The sequence below is a fragment of the Adiantum capillus-veneris genome, chromosome 14 (genome assembly GCF_014529385.1).
Source record: "Adiantum capillus-veneris isolate H3 chromosome 14, ASM1452938v2, whole genome shotgun sequence".
Lineage (NCBI taxonomy): Eukaryota > Viridiplantae > Streptophyta > Polypodiopsida > Polypodiales > Pteridaceae > Adiantum > Adiantum capillus-veneris.
Window position 1 is genome coordinate 146,644,339 of NC_140944.1, and position 15,304 is coordinate 146,659,642.

The window sequence follows — 15,304 nt, forward strand, 5'->3', positions numbered from 1 at the left end:
GATCATTCCTTTCATATGCTTGGGGGAAGATGAGGGAGCATGATACCTTCATCCTATTTGATCAGGGCTCTACTCACAACTTCATATCAACGGAGTTGGACAGAAAGTTGGGCATATAAGCTTTCAAGATGGGAGACATTGTAAGTGAATGGGGCTTTCAAGCAACAGTAAGCCTTTGTTACTCCCTTGATTGGGAAGTTGAGGCTTCATGTCCAACGCTACATCAACAAAGAAGACTTTTTCATATCTCCTCTCCAACATGAGGATGTTATCCTAGGGGCACCATGGTTCAACCACACGGCTACCAACATGAAGTTCTCTGAAAGGAGAATTTATTTCAGCTACAGGGAAAAGAACATATATATAGATGCCAATGAGTCGGGTCGTACTAGCCATCTTATAAATTCACCTTCTTTTGATAACTCAATGAAAATCTCGATTTCCTCGTACATGATTTTTGTCAAAGAGTCTCTAAATGATGCTAATGTGTTAACAAAACAAAGTAGTAGAAATCAAGAAGAATTAGAATTGTCTAATTTTCTAAATAGATTCCAAGATGTATTTATTGATGACATCTCTATGGAGTTACCTCCAAAACGAGGGGATGATGACCATAAGATAGAGCTTCTACTTGGGAGCCCACCGCCTAATGAACCTCCTTATAGAGTTTCTCAACTCAACAAGAGGATATTATGAGGCAAGTTCTTGAGCTGGTAGACAAGGGGATGGTGAGGCCTAGCTCCTCTCCCTTTTGTTCACCGGTCCTTTTAGTGCAAAAGAAAGATGGTACATGCCGCATGTGTGTGAAATATCAAGTACTAAATTGTATCACTATCAAAAACAAATTTCTTGTACCATGGATAGAAGATCTATTTGCTAAGCTACAAGGATTGACCTACTTCAATAGGATTGACCTTAAAAGTGGATATCAATTATCATCAAATAAGGATAGTGAATGAATATATCATAAAGGCCGCATTTCGCACAACATTGGTCTTTATGAATATCTTGTCATCCCCTTTGGTTTAACAAATGCTCCAACCACGTTCAACCACCTAGTGGAGAAAATATTTAAACCCTATCGCAAGTTTACTTGATTGTTCTTTGATGACATTATCATCTACTCCAAATATTTGGAGGAGCATAAGAAACATCTCCAGGTAGTTTTTCAATCTATGAGGGAGAATAAACTTTTCATTAACCAAAAGAAGAGTGACATTTTCATCCAAGAGATTCAATATTAACGTCATATTATCTCTCAAGATGATATCCATATGGATCCAACCAAGCTTGAGGTAATAAAAGAATGGCCTAACCCAAGGAATCTACATGAGCTACAAAGATTTATTGGTATGTGTGTATACTATTGATGCTTCATAGCTAAATTCTCTCAAATAGTAGGACCACTACATGATAACCAATAAAAATATTAAGTGCATATGGACTGCTAAAGAGAAAAGTGCTTTTGAAAAGCTTACCTCTCAATCCGTGCTTACACTACCAGATCTCTCAAAACAATTTGAGGTCCAATGTGATGCTTGTGGAGATTGCCTTGGAACAGTTTTGCTTCAAGAACGTCATGCCATAGCATATGAGAGTCAAAGACTCAATTCCAATGAGGGGGTATTGGGAATCTATGAGAAGGAGATACTAGCTCTCCTACAAGCCTCAACACATGGAAGCACTATCTATTGGGGGCTCCATACATCCTACAAATGGATCACCAAAGTCTAAAGTACTTCATGACACAAACCAAGATCTCTAGCAAACAAATGAGGTGGACAAATTTTCTTTCGCAATTTAATTTTCATATTGCTCACATTGCTGGCAAGCACAATCAAGTATTTGATACACTATCATGACAACCAAGGGAAAATGCAGTGTTTATAGCAACTTACAATGATCTATCTTCCATGACAGATGAGTATGCTATAGACCCTTATTTTAAGGATGTAATTTCATCCCTTGCCTTAGAAAAGAAATAAGAACCAGTCACCTTACAAGATGGTTATCTTCTCCATGGAAATTGGCTATGTGTTACTAACTCCCTTCGTGAGAAAGTGATGTATGAATCCCATGCTCCTCTATTGGCCTACCATCAAAATGGACATACAAGACTATGTGTCAAAATGTGTGGTATGCCAAAAGATAAAGTATGATAGGGGGAAGCAACCCAGATTGCTTCAGCCTTTCTAATTCCTAATTCACCATGGGAGAGCATATCCATGGACTTTATCTTTGGATTGCCCAAGTCCATCCATGGAAATACGGGAATATGGACAATAATAGACAGGTTTAGAAAACAAGCACATTTTATACCTATCAAAAAGATTATCAAGGCATAGCAGATGGAAACCCTCTTCATATCCCAAATTTTTAAACACCGTGTCTTTCCAAAATCAATAGTGTCGGATAAAGATCCTTGAATGACCATTAATTTTTGGAAGGGTCTCTTTGAGAATCTAGGTACTAGGCTCAATTTCTCTTTGGCCTATCACCCACAAACGGATGGCCAAACTGAAATAACCAACCTTAAAATTCTAGATCTACTGAAGACATATGTCACTGAAGTAGATCAACGTTCACAATGGGAAAAGTACCTACCTCTTCTAGAGTATGCATATATTAAGAATATCCATACTACTATGGGGAAGGCACCTTTCTTTTTCATTGAAGGAAGACCTCAAAGTCCCTTGCTACTTAAGGTACATGGGAAGATCTTGCTATAAACTACCAATGAGTATAGCTGAGACCAACAAGAATCTTTCCTAAAGATTAAGGAGTCTATATCCATCTTGCCACAAAGACAAAAGGCTTCTGCTAACAAGCACAGAAGGGCCTTAGCTTTCAAGAAAAACGATTGGGTCCTACTCAAATTTCCCAAGGCTCAATTGAGGCAAACTTCGGGCAAAAATTGTACGGGCCATCAAAAGTATTCTGCTAAACTAGCAAAATAATACTATGGTCCTTTTCAAATCCTGAAACCAATCAATCAGATGGCCTATCAACTCAAGTTGCCCAACCATTCGCTCATTCACAATGCTTTTCATGTGAGCCTACTTAAGCCTTACAAAGGAGAGCCACTATGAGAACCAATCATTGTGGACCTGCCCAAGATCGAAGATCAAGAAGAGGTGCTTCAACTAGAGTTGATTCTTTGACATGAAGACAAGGTATTAAGGCATGGTAAGATTATCTGATGATATCTTATTAAGTTCAAAAATTATGCTTTTGAAGATGCTAGATGGATGCAAGGAACACATCTCAAGGATAGTATCAACCTTGTCAATGCTTACAATGCTACATTAGAGTAAACAAATGTAAATAATTTTTATATGAATTTTTTTTTGTCTTATAAGACTAATTAATTCTCTTTTTATTGTGCACAAATTTAAGTAGTATGCATGCTTAGAATCATATTGTGATGACTAAGTCTCTCAAATACCAAGTAGAATTTGTCACTCTACTTTGGAAATATGATATGGACTCAAGAGAAAACATTGTTGCGGCAGCTAAGTCTTCCAAGCACCAAATGGATTGGTCATCCACTTTGGAATGATTTCGTAGGGTAAAAAAGGATCCTCTACCCACTAAGAAACTCCGACTAATGACTAAGACGTTATCTTCTCTACCTCATAGTCGAGGACGACTATCATTTCAAGAGAGAGGTAATGTCATTAAATCTAACATCTAACTAAACCTATTGATTTTCTCATATTGAATTGATGATTTAATGTGGGAGAATAAATGGGAACAAGAGCTAGAATATAGACATGTGCTTATGGATCTATCTTAGCATGGGACCAAAGTCAATGTGTCTAGATGGGAGATGGTATGTCAAAGAGCAATGCTAGCTAATGGAGCTTGAAAGACCTTAGGGTTATCTTCATTAAAGGTCTCCAAAGGTTAGTGTTAAAAGTCTGTAGCAACAGGACCTTAGTTTAACTAGGCTCATGTTTTAGGTATTAATAATTAAGGTGCTTGATAGCTAAGGTTCATGGTAAGTTGTCCCTGTTCTTAAAGTGGCCAAGTCCAAGTCAAACATGGTCCCTACAAAGAGGGGGGCGAGCCTACAAGCTAGGGGCGAGAGAGAGAGAGAGAGAGAGAGAGAGAGAGAGAGAGAGAGAGAGAGAGAGAGAGAGAGAGAGAGAGAGAGAGAGAGAGAGAGAGAGAGAGAGAGAGAGAGAGAGAGAGAGAGATATCCCATGCTCATTATAATTCCATGCATGATGAGTAAGGTTCTTGAGAAGCTTCCCATGCATGGGGGGTAAGGTGCTTGAGGGGCTTGAGTCAAAAAGAGACCCTACAAAGGAGGGAGCAAGCCCCAAAGCTAGGAGAAGTTTTGACTTAACCTCCCACTCAACCCCCTTTCTCAAGGGGCACATGGACCCATGTCAGGCTCTCCCTATGCTTAGCCACATGGTGTGCTTGAATCCTATTGGCTGGGCTAAAGAGGGGCCCAATGAGCTTTTAGTTTAATTCAAGAACTAACTAGATATTATCAAGCCCTCTATCTCAAAGGGGTAAGGAGGACACTTGCATGTCCAAATCCTACCCTTGTTCCTTGATATGCTTTATGCATGTGATTGGCCAGGCTTAGAGGGGTCCAATCATTATCAAGTTTCAGCTACAAGGGGGGATCAACCAAGCTAAGCAAGGGGCTTGCTTGAGGGGTATACACCCTCTCACACACTCATTTTCACACATTCTCACTTTGTGAAGTGCAAGAGCTCCTTATCCAAGATTGAGAATTTGAGAGCCCGCACCAATACTCTTGGCTATGGAATACAAATCCAACCAAGAGCCATGCTTCAATGCTATTCTTTCCATCTGCTTCATCTCCATTACTATGCTATTATGCTATGCTAAGCTCTATGAGTGATGTTATGAAAGGACACTACTTATTTCTTGTATGATACTTCTTCTTCCTCTTCCCTACCCTCATTCCCTGCTAGCTCTCTCCACCTTCAAAGGTGTTTGAGGTCTTGGGACTGAGGCCGAGGACAAGTTAATGCTTTCATTAGATTAAGTTACGGGAATACTTGTGGTGCATGAATCTCTATATCTTCATTGCACTATCAGGAGCTCCTCCCCCTCGCCCACTAACTCTCTGCAACCGGTGGTCCTTGATTCCCTGAATCGACTCCGTCACATCCTTGCCACCCTCTCGATAGTTTGTTAAAAAAATAACCTATTAAAACACCTCTTCCTTTTAAGTTAATCAAAGCCCCTCCAAGCTCGGGTTCACACCTCCTTTGCGGCATGCAATATGGTGAGCATCTCCTCATCCTGCTCTCGGCATCCTACTGGCTTGCAACGAGAGAAACTCTCCCTCTCCATTCTTCATCATGACCCCCTCTTGCATGGCTTGCAAATGGCACCCATGATCTCTCAATGCCACCTTGTCTTCCACTTCACGGGCACGAGCAATCACCCACAAAAGAAACCCCATCTCCGGATCTTGGCCCCTCTTGGACCCCTTCTCTTTGTAGGCTTTCTACCTTCTCGTGGATCCTTTCGACTTTCTCCCTTTGCTCTCCTAAACTCGGCTCTCTTGCTGCAAGTAGCAGAGAGAGATACTCTCCCTCAATCTCTTTGATTCTATACAATAGAGCTCCACCCTCTCTCTTGATTCTCTCTCTTCAATCTTATATAGAGACTCTCCCTATCTCTATCGACTTGAATCAACGAGATGACCTCTCTCTTCTATTTTCTCTAGAAAACCCTTCATAGACTTTCCATAAACACTCACACACACACACACACACACACACACACACACACACACACACACACACACACACACACACACACACACACACACACACACACACACACACACACACACACACACACACACACACACACACACTACGATAAAGACACAGACGATATGCAAAAAAGAATAAGCGGCCATTGGTGGCCACCCTCTTCAAAGTCTTGCCCAGCTTCCTTTGTACACCTCTAGCAGTGATTGATCTCGATCTTTAGTCGTCAAGGTCGAGGACTTCATTGTAGCATTTCCAAGCATGTCATACCCTATCAAAACAACTCCTTAAAGCAGACCAAGTGAGATTATCGCAGTGAAAATTATGATAAATCAACCTTTCAAGCTCTCTTCAACACACAAATATCATGCAGATGCTCTGTTTCTCTGTTGAAATCCCCATGCCCTTGGCCAGAAAAAAATTCAACAATGGTGTTCTGCGGGGAAAACTAGCTTGCTAGTGTGAACCCAGAATTTTCGATTAGACGGGTGCCTTATCCATTGGGCTTTTCAATTTCCATTTAAAATTTACCCTTTTTCTATTACTTTCCCTCTTTTCTTTATCTTGCCAAAACCCCCTTGGATGGGAAGCAAACTCACGTTGTGGCACATGTGGTAACCAATGTGGTATAGGTGAAGTGTCATCACTAAAAACAGGTGCTTCATTAGCTTGCAAAGGTGTGGGAGTGAGAGATGGTGGAATAGGAACATTAAAAGCACCTGTCATAGCCGTCGAACAAGTCTCTCTTTTGGATCTCTCAGCCTCTAAGGTTACCTTGCATTGGACGGCTAGGGCCGTAGCTTCAAAGGCCTCTCCCACAACCCTAGCTTGTGCATATGCATCCTCAAGTGTCTCTGGAGCTGACAGCCTCACATGAAATTGAATATCCCTCAACATACCCATGAGAAGACATTCCAACAAAAATCTCTCATCAAAACCATAGGGATCACAATGCTTCAACTTGAAAGTTTGAAAACTCTTCACATGCATACTCATCAATTGGTTCACCCTCCCCTTGGAAGAATTCTAACAGGGTCCCAAAGACTAAACAAGAAGGCAAAATAGGAGAGAATCTGGCAACAAAAGCGCTACCCAATCCATCCCAAGTCTGCATCAAATGTGGAGAATGACGCATCATACTAAGGTACCATTGCATAGCTACCCCAGTGAGAAAAGCATGAAATAACCTCATGAGATCTTCAGGCGTGTCATAACCCTCAAACCAACAAGCTTGCACAAATTGCAGTAAATGGGAGTCGGTTGTCACAACCCCAACGCCATCAAAGGGTGTCAACTTCACAATCCACTAGTCAACAGGTCGCTCCCTAGCTTGGGGAATAGGTGGTGGGCTAAAAGCATCATAAGCATTAGTAACCACGGGATCTGCAACTAGAGGACATGCTGCTCTTTCAAAAAAACATTTTCAGTATGAACCACATCGTCATCAAAAACATCAAGAGATCTAACACTAGAACCATCACAAACATCGTCAATAAGGACAACATCATCAAAATGTGTGGTTGCAATCACAGGCTTATCCCCTGCGACAAACCCGACCCCTTCTAAAGCCTGCATCTCATCATCGATATGATTAGAAGAATGTGTAAACCCCACTCCATACAACACCTCCTCAACAAGGGTGCGAGGGTGGGAAAGAACAAGAGGTAGATCAACATTTTCCTCCCGAAGAAGACATTCAATAAAAGTGGAATCATCCACTACATTGGCCAAAAAGCCATCCCATATGCACTCGTCAAGAGTCGCACTCTCTCTCTATGCTTCGCTCCAAGCAATATCCTTAAGGGAAATGCCCTCGTCTTCATCCACTTCATCGCTCAAATGGGCTAAAAACTCATCCCAAATTTTATAAAAACCTAAAGGCTCACCAACATGATCATCAATATTCAAGGCCTGGGTAGCAACAGCGTCAAAGTAACCCTTTTTTTGGAATCCCCCCGCCTAGATATGAATGCATCCCAGATGGCCGTGAGGAAAGAAACCAGCCTAAAAATCAAATACAAGCAAAAAGGAAAAACTAGCTCCATCTCTGAGAATTGTAGGTGCTTCGCTCAAGCGAGAACGCTAGAAGTTGGGTCCCACAGGGCGTGCCACTGATGGATATTTTTCTATGTCTGTGCCATGGAGCAGGACCAGACAAGAAAAACCAAGCAAAGATAAAATGTCAAACTCCCAACCCAAGCCCACCAACAAGGAACTATGGTTGTAGATGTGCTACTAAAATCTGATGCCAAGGAATGGGCAATGCAGTCTCGGTGCCACATTGTATCAATGATTATCCACGGACATGATCACTTGATAGTTCAACAAAAAGGAAGAGAGAGAATGTTGTCTTTAGTTTGAAAGAGAGAGACGAAAATCAAGACGAGAACGAGATATTGTGAAATTATTGAGCAATTTAAATAGTGAAAATATTGGTTTTACAGGAAGCTTTACAAAACTTATCTTTGGCTTCAAAACCTTTCATCGATGTAGCTTCATAGGCTTCCACTTTGCTTGAAGGTATCAAGGCTTACACCCTATAGGGCAGTGCAGGTATTTGGCTTACACCCTATAGGGCACCGCGATGACTTGTTTCTTTCTTCTCTCTCTCCTCTCTCTCTCTCTCTCTCTCTCACACACACACACACACACACACACACACACACACACACACACACACACACACACACACACACTCACTCACTCACTCACAACAGCCTCATGGCAAATTTTCTCTCTCTCACGTGCTATCTACGGCAAAAGAGGAATACGCTCTCTCGATCTCTTATGCAATTCTATGGAAAGACAATCTCTCTCACTCATTTTTATCACTTGCGACCCTTTCTGCCTATGCACTCTCAAACGATGAGAGAGGATCTCTCTCGTTCTCTCTCATAGAGAATCTCTCTCTATCTCTCTTTAGTATATGGAGAACCCCCTTAGAGGGTTTTAATGAGATTAAAACCTCTATTTTGTTTGCAAAGTCAAACTCTCCTTCTCTCTCTTTGATTTATTGCAGCAGAAGGATGCTCTCTCTCTTCCTATTTCTACAGAGCAATCCTTGCGATCTCTCTCTCATTTCGATAGAGCATAGCCCACTCAAGGGCCCCCTTTCTTCTCCCTTTGACGGCACCTCTACCGGGCCCTCAACTTCTTTCCTTCCTTGCTCGCGACATTTAGCAGCCCACGAGAGATCTTCTCCTTTTCTCTTTCACAGGCCAGCCTAACTCTCGGCTTCGCAGCCCTTTGTCACCATCAAGGGTCTCCTCCCCTTCTCTCTCTCTGATCCTAAATAGCCCATGAGGGCTCCCTCTTAAACTCTCCTCTAGGCCACCCTGTATGCCTGCAGCTCTATCAGCTTCTACACAGTGGGTAATTGACCCTCATAGGCTGCCTGTCCCCTAATCTCTCGTCACCATCTTCTCTGGTGACTGCAAGGTAGCAGCCGTCTCTCCTCCCTCACCGCTTGCAACAACCCTTCAACAGCCCTTGGCCTCGCTCGCATGGCTTGCTCTCCGCCAACAGTGGCCCAACCATGGCCTCTCTATCCCTTCAGTACCCGACGATTTTCTGCAATCGACACACCCCCTCCGTCTTTTGGTCTCCGCCGCCCCGTCGTCAACATGGAAATTCCAAAAAAAAAAGGTTAACCTCATTAAAAAAAAAAGAAAACAAGTGTGGGTTCACACCCCAACTCTCAAATCTTTTCCTCTCATGGCCTGCTCGGACCCTCCTTGTCTTGCAAAAAGGCTGCCCCTCTCATAAGCTTGGTGGACCCCTGGAGACACTCGGCCTCCCACAGCACATTAAACAGACATATTAGAGCACTTTTTTTAATATTTGACAAAGGCTTCTCGGAACTCCCTTTGACAAACACACACATTGTTGCACTCACACACTCGCACAATACGATAAAGTCACAGATGATATGCAAAAAACAATAAGCGGCCATTGGTGGCCATCCTCTTCAAAGTCTTGCCTAGCTTCCTTTGTACACCTCTAGCAGTGACCGATCTCGATCTTTAGTCGTCAAGGTCGTGGACTTCATTGAAGCATTTCCAAGCATATCATACCCTGTCAAAACAACTCCTTAAAGCAGACCAACTGACATCATCACCGTGAAAATTATGATAAAACAACCTTTCAAGCTCGCTTCAACACTCAAATATCATGTAGATGCTCTGTTTCTCTATCAAAATCCCCATGCCCTTGGCCAAAAAAAAGTGCAACACTTGGCTATTTAATGGTTGGAACCAGGTCAAGGCGGTTCCTTCTAGGGTCAATCCAAATCCTTCATATTGAGTATGGAAATCGGTTACCTGTTCAGTCCTCCTCAACACTTCTTTAAAGAGTGATACATAAGTTTATGGATATCTTGATGCTCTATAATTTTTGGATATGCATTTTTCCACTTGAGATGGTCGCATGCATCTAGACTCCACAACCATCCTAACCATCCAGATGGTTCGGCGTGTGACATAGAGGGTGTAGGAGATGTTTGTTTGTCTTTTCCCAATGGTGCATCATACACGCTATGATATGTGTGCTACTTTCGTCAACTGAGACATAGCTTGATCTTATTGAGATAGCTAGTAGACTTTGGTTGTCAGATATTGCTTAGAAAGCAGTCTTTCCAGATGCATTGTGGTTCATTAGTGATTGCTAGAGGAGCCCGCAATGGCCTAGTATATCCTATGCATTTGCCTGAGGTTCGAGACGACATAGTCTTAGTTTTATTGCTAGCATGATTTGAGCAAGAGACAAGACATTTCTCTTTTGCAGGTGAGCTCCGCCATGCTCATGAGATAGAGAATTTAGTTGTGCAAGACGTGCCAGTGGACTCTGTAGAGATAGAGCTAGAGCATGACTGCTCTAGTGAGACACATCATGTGTTGTCAAAGTTTTTGCAGGCAGAGGTAGAGCAGATCTGTTTCCTAGAGACGCATACAAAGATGATATACATGGAGTTCTTTGATATATGATCACGTTAGAAGCTGATGAGTTGGTACCAGGGTGCACAATTTTGCCTATGGGTGAGAGGGATGTATCTATCCTAGTGTCGGTGTTGACACATTCATACACGATGGGTAGCCCTGATGATGTAGTGATTGTAGATAACGCAAAGAAGGCGAGTACAACCAAGTTTGTGTAGATTTTGTCAACGTTCGAGCATATCATGTTCAACTTATTAGTGTTGAGGCCTAACCTAGCAACTACAGTGGGAGCATTTGTAGCAGGGGGTTGTCAGTCGTGCGATGACTGACACTAGCGTGATGCATAGTGGAGTTTTATAGACCATACAGAGTAATCTATGGGATTACATGCAAGCTCTAGTGTGGGTATGCATGCTTGCCTACCACCAAAGCAGATATGACTGTGTGTAGATCGATAGAGTGAGCCAATGGCATAGGTTGAGAGAGTCTCTCACCTAGTTTCTTGTACATACTAGTAGTTTAGCTAGTAGGTTTCACTTATCAGTGCATTGACTTTAAGTGGGAGTTTGTTGAGGTAAAGGCGCTTTGCCTTAGCTCGGCGCCGGAAGTTTGGTGTTTGGCCGCCCGCCCACCGTGTGTACACTTATTCTTTGTATACATAAGAATAATGAGCTCCTCACTCATACTTCCAGAGGTTGCTCCACCCACACCATTCATGCTCCTCCCCTTCCATGCATGCGGCGCCATGCACGCACACATCCGTGCACACATGCACTGATATTCTTCATGTGTTTGTTCTTGATGAGCCAGTGAAGGGGACTTTTTTAGTTTTTTGAACTTTTGGTGGAGGTGAAGGAACATTTGTTGTCTTAGTTTCTCTTTCCCTTTCTTCTTCACCATATAGTCACTCAATATCGGCCAAGGGGATATTTCCTGGCTTGGTACATAAGGTTCTTGGTGTGAATCTTGGCTGGATTTGGTTTCCAAAACTCTTCAAAGTCACCTATCAAAAATCTTTTCCTCTCAAAGGCCTCTTTTTCTCTTTCTAGGCGGGCAACTCTCTGTGTTGGTTCCTCAATTATGACTGGTGTTGGCACTTCTCTTCTCTAGCTGCACATTCCTCCATTTTTTGTTTGCCTTTGGCTTTCCTCTTCTTTTCTTCTTTGGTCTTTGAAGACTCTGATGCACTTTTTGAAACTTTGTCCCCTTTGGAGTCACTCTTTTGTCACTCATCACTTTCATCATTCTCTCCTTTAGAAGGTAAAACTTTTCTCCTTGTAAACTGTCTTGGTTGTGGTACTGGGGCCTCCGTCTCTTCTTTCTCTTTCTCCTTATTTTTAACTTCAATGACTAGCCATGCATTTTGGTTCGGGGGAAAGTGGTAGGTTCTCTGCCATCCCCGCCGCATGATGATAAGCAATTCATGTAAGGACTTTCGGTGCTCCCAAGTAATTGATGTCCGTGATTTTCTTTGTACTTTTGAGCATATTGAGCCCATATTGGGCATGGTCAAGCGGCATTGGAAACTTGGCTTTCAAGACTGTAATAAATGATGATGTAATTGCATGATATGGAATGGTATATCTATTGGGCTTCTTTGAGGTAAAGTGGAAGTGTTGGGTGAATAGACAGACATGATCTGCAGCCAATTTGTGAATCACATAAAAAATGTGGCTGCTAGCGTGTTCTCGGAAAATACACCAACCATTTTCGTTTCCCTTAGCCGCAGGAGTGAGAACCAGGCGAGAGAGGGCTCGGGCCCTGGATGTGAAAGGAACAAGGAGCGAAATCATGGAGACACCAAGTGAGTGCAGGCTTTATGAGGTGGGCATCATTTTGTTGCCATGCTGAGCAGGGTCGCCATGAGTGAGAGATGGCCGTGCATGAGGGAGACTGTTTACAGGCCGTATGTTGAGGCTCCCATATGCGCTATTTTTGAGCCATGCCAAGGCTTCCATAGTAGAAAGGGATGAGCAGAGAGCAAGGATCGTTGAAAGGCTGTAGCCATCAAAGAGAGAGAAGGGCTGCAAGCCATCGAAGAGAGAGAGCGAGAGTGAGTTTTCCATGAGACTGTTGTGAGAGAGAGAGTGAGTGAGTCTGCCATGAGACTGTTGTGTGAGAGAGAGTGAGCGAGTATTGCAGCCTATCAAACAAAAATTACTGTGCTGCCCTATGTAAGCATGTTGTCGCGTTGCCCTATAGGGTGTAAGCCCTGATACCTTCAAGCGAAGTTTGAAGCCGATGAAGCTACCTCGACGAAAGATAAGTTTGGTTTCGCTTGTTGTAAAAAATATTTCCAATATATACACAATAAATTCACATTGTCTCGTGCTCCTCGACTTTCTCTCTCTTTTGAAGTAAAGATGACATTCTCTCTCTTCCTTTTTGTTGAACTATTAAGTGATCATGTTTGTGGATAATCATTGATACAATTTGGCACCGAGACTGCATTGCACATTCCTTGGCAGCAGATTTTAGTAGCACATCTCCAGCCATAGTTCCTTGTTGGTGGGCTTGGGCTGGGAGTTTGTATTTTTGTCTTTGCTTGGTTTTTCTTGTCTGGTCCTGCTCCATGGTCGAGGCATAGAAAAATATCCATCACCAAGAATTCCCAAGTATCAAGAAACTTCTGCGAAATTTTTTTGAAGAGTTCCCAAAGAGAGAAATTAAGCATAATACGGTCTCCCAAATCTATGCATTTAGACAAAATAAGAAGGAAAAGGTGAAGGAATCCTCTCTTTGATCTAAGCAATACATAGAAAGATGCCCTGCTAGAGAACTACCTCAGGATGAGAGGCTGTTAGTCCTTTTTATAGAAGGATTGCGAAATGAAAATCTCAAAAAAGACTTGCACTTAGGCATGTGTTACTTTTGAGCAAGTCATGAAAGAGGGGTTGTATTTGGCAGTCAATTGTAAGGCATATGGGGAGGTAACGGAGGACACAGACCAAGGGATGAGTAGCACCTCTTCAACCACTAGTGAATCTACAATGAAACTGGATGGGCAAACTCCAATTGTGCCGGATGTTGATCAAGTGATCAAGGAAGCGTTCCGAGGATGGACCAAGGAAATAGGACAAACCCAAACATACGACAATAGCCCACACAAAAATGTGACACTTGTCGAGGAGATCATCCAACTCAGTGGTGCAACATATAGCCAAGGTCAGGAGAAAATGTACAGCGTGTAATAAAGTAGTGTGCTATTTAACAAAAATGGACAAACCATGGGACCCACAAATGTTTCTACAATAAAAACTATGTTAGAGAAAGACAATATGGGCCACCTAGAGGGCAAAAGTTACCACCTCCTCCAAGGTACCAAGTAGGACCAATAACACAGTCCACGGGTAAGAAAAACCTCAACCTGTGTTGGGGCATCAACCTCATCTACCCGAGGAAAACAGGGCCATGGTAAGGATTTCACAACCTACAGAGGCACCTACTAATCAGAGTAGGGTCCAGGTAATTTTATACCGAAAGGATTCAGACAATACCTATGAGAGAGAATTTGACAAAAATGCCTATGCTTCTGAGGGACCATTTCCATGGATGGTTTGTGAGGAGATGCTATAATCATCATAATAGCACAACCAACAAAAACCATTACTTGGTCGATGAAAATATTCTTATGTTCATGGCAACCCCGAACTACAAACCTAGGGGATATCCTCCTAGAACAGGACAACCGATGGGAGCTCCACAAGCCTCTCTACTACCAGTAGGACCATGCTGTGAATGTGGCGATGACCATTGGGCAAGAATTTGTCCACACAAAGGAGAGCGTATCAAAATCTTTGGGTACTGTGACGGGTGTACAAATGACCATCTCATTCCACATTGTCAAAAAAACCCTAATAGCAAAGGGAAAGCAGCCATGAACAAAATCAAAATTGTATCAAGCTCAAGTGGATTAGAAACTGAACCAACCATTCCAATAAACGTGATAACAAGAGCACAAGCACAAGAAGCTGCAAGGAGCATCCCAGCCAACCAAACTGAGATAGAAAAATTTTCCATTAGAACCCCTAGGAAATCCTAGAAGGCAAAACAAGACAAGATGAAAGCCAAAAGAGAGAAAGAAAAATCAGCCTTGCAAAAAAAAAAAATTGCAAACATAGGAACAATTGAGAATGGAAACAGACATTAAGGAAAAGGGCGATGTAGCAAAACCATCAGTAATACAATCGGAACGATCTGTCTTGGTAGACAAGGTCTTTGAACCTCTGGATGTGATCTTGAAATCTTATGAAGCTAGGTTAAAGCCCAACCAAACCCAAGAGCACAGATGGCTAACATATCCTCACCCAGGGTATGAAAATGAGAGGTTAAATATGTGCAAGGAGCTCATCCAGGCAGCTCAAGCTCTTATGGTTTCGAGTGCTCCAGGGACTGAGGTGTTAATCCGCAAAAAAATCTAAGAGTTAACGGAGCAAGGGATCGAAAATGAAGACCAAAAGGATTCGGTAGATGAAACGCTTTTGGATACAAGGATGGAAGCCAAATACAACAGATGGGGTGTATTCATAGGCACCTATGCCAATTCCTGAAGTGGAATAACCACGGCCATAGGATCTGTGGCATGGGAGGATACCAAAAACA

At 42.5% G+C, this 15,304-nt stretch overlaps 1 pseudogene; it reads right to left on the reverse strand.

Annotated features, from left to right (window-relative positions):
* Window positions 1-6,248: 6,248 nt before the first annotated feature.
* LOC147443318 (uncharacterized) lies at window positions 6,249-14,722 on the reverse strand (annotated as a pseudogene).
* Window positions 14,723-15,304: the final 582 nt, after the last annotated feature.